General features: G+C 43.6%; 1 pseudogene; it reads left to right on the top strand.

Moving 5' to 3' along the window:
- Positions 1-3,725, top strand: part of LOC101360046 (dehydrogenase/reductase SDR family member 1 pseudogene) — a 9,466-nt pseudogene extending 5,741 nt beyond the window's left edge.
- The last annotated feature ends 998 nt before the right edge of the window (positions 3,726-4,723 follow it).

The following is a 4,723-nucleotide window of genomic DNA, read 5'->3' as shown; positions in this document are numbered from 1 at the left end:
GAGTGACCACAGAATGGGGTTATGAGAGAAGCTTAGTGGTGGAGTCAATAACATTGAGTTAAGTTGCTGACTCTGTCCCTCCAGACTGGTTGACAGTAAGCAACCCACCCAGCTTCACTGAGCTTCGGCTTCTTCGTCTGTAAAACAAAACTCATAGTCGACTGGGTCATTCACTGTAAGCTGCATGTGTGTTGACACATGTAAAAGGTTAAGTGACAGTCTGGCACCCACATGTGAGTTTTCTTTCCCTCTCATGTCTTTGTGAATGCACTTTCTCAACTGTGAAGGGCTATGCAGAGAGAGCGTGACTTGTCCTGAACAGTTCTAGACACTTAGTACACGCTTTTCTGGTTGAATCTTCACTTTCTTGTGGCCATATCTGGGATCCTCATGGTTTCCAAATGCTACTAATGTTTCTTGATGTTGCTAATTTTAAGGTATGTCCACTAGTCTGTGAAACTACCTGTCTGAAAAATTTTATCTCTAGATAAAAATTGACTCTAGAACATTCTTGTCCTTAATTTCCCCTTCTTGAGTGGTGGATTTCCTCCCAAAATACACAAAGAAGAGAAGAAAAATCTAAATTAGTCTCTTTGGGCTATTCCTAGTGCAGGAAGAGCCCTTCTATGCATGAAAATCATTTCTTGGGCATCTTTTTCAGCCTAAAGAGGCTAATCTGATAAGCTCTAGTGGGTGGTATAACAGTTTCAGCCAGTGGGAGATCTGGACCCTGTAAAATACATGGGAAGTGCCATAAATTTCACCCAGGTTGGAGAAATCACTCCATTAGTTATAAATGGCAATTTATACTCCATGATTCCTCTCCCAGAAACCGTAGTATGTCATAAGGAGCTCAATTATTTTCTGGTTTCTGCAAAAATGACTTCTCATAGCAATAAAAATAAAATGGTTTCCAATCATGACTTGGCTCTCCCTGTGACTTGGCTCAAGGGAAGGAATCATGCCAACTCAGACCACGCCAACCTGAATGTTTTAGTGTATTTCTTTTTCCCACTGGATATTAATAAACTGACTTTTAGGTAGGCTTCTCAGCCTCATGACTATGTTGGTTAGTCCGAGTCAGGCTGAACTTCCCTGGACACTGACAAGATGCCTTTCTTTCCCTTCAGAGTGGAGAGCTAGATTCTGACGTCCTCTGTTGAGGTTGTCACTGTCTTCAGCTTGCAGTCTCCTGAATGATCTCAGCCCTGAGCACATTGTGTTGTGATATGTCATATTTGGGGCATACAAGCAGAACAAGGCATTGACCCTGCCTTCAAGGAGTTTGTTGTCTTACTGGGCAGTAAGCACTCATACCCACCAAACCCACTGCTGTTGAGTTGATTCCGATTCATAGTGACCCTATAGGACAGAGTAGAACTGCCCCACAGAGTTTCCAAGGCTGTAAATCTTTATGGAAGCAGACTGCCACATAGTTCTCCCTCAGAGAGGCTGATAGGTTTAAACCACTGACCTTTCAGTTAACAGCCAAGTGCTTAACCACTGCACCACCGGGGCTCCTTAAACACTCATACATAGGATAAATTTCAGAATAGTACAAGACAAGACATGATCAGATGCTGAATGGAATATATCTAAATGGGTTTGGAGAGGTAAGCTGGAGCCCATGTAGAAGTGTGGTGGTCAGAGGGAGAAGTTATTGCTGTCTGGAGTTTAGATGTTTCTTGTAGAATTGATACAATTGGGATGGACAGGTATGGAGGAGAAGGGATGGCCTGCCATACTGGGGTAATGGCCTGAGCAGTGGTGTGAGAATGGGGCTGAGCATGGCAGGCTGGAACTTAGGCAGGTGGTCATCCCCACTATCAAAATTATGGGTGGTCTCGAATCTGAGCATGACAGGAAGTCTTTCTGTGATGGCCATACCCTCAAAAATACCTCTCCTTCATTCCAGCCCAGTAGCTGCGTTGTTAGGTGCTGTTGAGTCGATTCTGACACATAGTGACCCTATGTACAAAAGAATGAAACACTGCCTGGTCCTGCACCATCCTCACAATCATTGTTGTGTCTGAGCCCATTGTTCAGCCACTGTATCAATCCATCTTGTTGAGGGTCTTCCTCTTTTTTACTGACCCTCTACTTTACCAAGCATGATATCCTTCTCCAGGGACTGATAACATGCCTAAAGTATGTGAGACGAAGTCTTGCCATCCATGCTTCTAAAGAGCATTCTGGCTGTACTTTTTTGAAGACAGATTTGTTCGTCCTTCTGCAGTCCATGGTATATTCACTATTCTTCACCAACACCATAATTCAAAGACATCAATTCTTCGTTGGTCTTCCTTATTTATTGTCCAGCTTTCAAATGCATGTGAGGTGATTGAAAATACCATGGCTTGAGACAGGCATACCTTAGTCCTTAAAGTGACATCTTTGCTTTTTAATACTTTAAAGAGGTCTTTTGCAGCAGATTTGCCCAATGAAATACGTCGTTTGATTTCCTGACTGCTGCTTCCGTGGGCATTGACTGTGGATCCAAGTAAAATGATCCTTGACAATGTCAGTATTTTCTTCATTTATCATGATGTTGCTTATTGGTCCATTTGTAAGGATTTTTGTTTTCCTTATGTTGAGGTGTAATCCATGCTGAAGGCTGTAGTCTTTGATCTTCATCAGTAAGTGCTTCAAGTTCTCTTCACTTTCAGCAAACAAGGTTGTGTTATCTGCATAACGCAGGTTGTTAACGAGTCTTCCTCCAAACCTGATGCGTTGTTCTTCTTCGTATAGTCCAGCTTCTTGGATTATTTGCTCAGCATACAGATTGAATAAGCATGGTGAAAGGATACAACCCTGACACACACCTTTCCTGATTTTAAACCATGCAGTATCAACTTGCTATGTTCAAACAACTGCCTCTTGGTCTATGTACATGTACATGTCCACATGAGCACAATCATGTGTTCTGGTATTCTTATGCTTTGCAATGTTATCCACAGTTTGTTATGATCCACACAGTCAAATGTCTTCACACAGTTAATAAAATATTTTTCTGGTATTCTCTGCTTTCAGCCAAGATCCATCTGGCATCTGCAATGATATCCCTTGTTCCACATCCTCTTCTGAGTCAGGCTAGAATTTCCAGCTGCCATTTGGGCACACTTTAGGCCACCACTCAGGAGGCACAATCCTGCGTGCCAGTGATGTGTGATTCAAGCCAGGAAAGGGAAGTGTGAAGTCTGTTTGAGCAGATGGACCGGAAGCAGCATGAACGTCTGCATGTGCTGGTCAACAACACCTGTGCTAGGATCCAGGTGATCCTCAACTACAAGGAGAATGCATTCTAGGAAAGCCCTGCCACCATATGGGATGACATCAACAACATTGGACTCAGAGGCCACTACTTGTGCTCTGTGTATGGGGCACAGCTGATGGTACCAGCTGGCTGGGGGCTCATCATGGTCATCTCCTCCATCAGGGAGGTGCAATATGTCTTCAATGCCCCTGTGGTACGGGCAAAACTGCATGTGACAGACTGACTGCTGATTGAGCTGCAGTGCCATGGGGTCAGCTACGTGTCTCTGTGGCTTGGGCTGGTACAGACAGAACTGCTGCCAGAGCACATGGCCAAGGAGAAGTCCACTGAGGGTCCCCTATTGAAGCAGCTCAGATCTGTTTTTTCATCCATGGAGACCACAGAAATGAGTGTAGAAATTGCTCCCCCCCACAAAAAAAAAAAAAGCCTAGGGAGTCCGTGGTTGGTGTAAATATTTAATGCACTCACTGCTAACCAAGAAGTTGGAGGTTCAAGTTCATCCAGAGGCTCCTTGGAAGAAAGACCTGATGATCTACTTCCAAAAAAATCAGCCATTGAAAACCATGTGGAGCACAGTTCTACTCTGACACACGTGGAGTCACCATAAGTCAGAATAGACTGCAGGGTAATTGGTTTGGGTTTTTTGTTTTGTTTTAAGAAACTAGGGGAGAAGATCTCCCAAACTATACCCTAGAATGTGCCCTGTACTTTTTCACTCATAATTCAATAAATGTTTGAGTAATTATTTGTTTAATAGTTGTCTCTTCCATCAGACAGTATGCGTCATTAAATAGTAATACACAAAAAATACTTTGCATGGTGCCTAACTCCAGGGAAGGACTCCATAAATGTTGCCCATTTTTACTGCTTGAATTTCATGAGCGTGGAGCATGTTTCTGCTGAGTCACCACTGTGTTCCTAGTGCTGAGTACGATGCCTGGTGCAAGAGAGAGTCTCAAAGATGCTTTTGCAGACTAAATGAACTCTTGATTTCCCCCCCCCAAAACTACTCCTGTAGCCTTCCCCATCTCAGTAAATGAGTTCCATTCTAGAGATCCTCAGGTCAAAAACCTAACTGTCAGCCTTGAGTTCTGTATTTTATACCCGACACCTATCCCATCAACAACTGCAGTCAGCTCTGTCTTCAAAAATTATCCTTATCAGATGACCCTTCACCATTCCTTCTACTACCACTCTAGTCTTAACAACCATGACCTCCAGATGAATTGTGGCTATAGCCTCTTAACTCCTCTTCTTGCTTCTGCACTTGGCTCCTCCAGTCTCTTCTCCATGCCGTACCCAGAGTGATTCCTTAACAATATAATTTAATGGCCCTGGTGGTGCAATGGTTAGTTGCTCAGCTGCTAACCAAAAGTTTGGTGGTTTGAATCCACCCAGTGGCTCCACAGGAGAAAGACCTGGCTATCAGCTTCCTCTATCTAGATTACA

This window comes from Trichechus manatus, unplaced genomic scaffold (genome assembly GCF_000243295.1).
Source record: "Trichechus manatus latirostris isolate Lorelei unplaced genomic scaffold, TriManLat1.0 scaffold00022, whole genome shotgun sequence".
Taxonomy (NCBI): Eukaryota; Metazoa; Chordata; class Mammalia; order Sirenia; family Trichechidae; genus Trichechus; species Trichechus manatus.
Note: the sequence above shows the minus strand (reverse complement) of the source record. Positions and strands in the feature narration are given on the sequence as shown.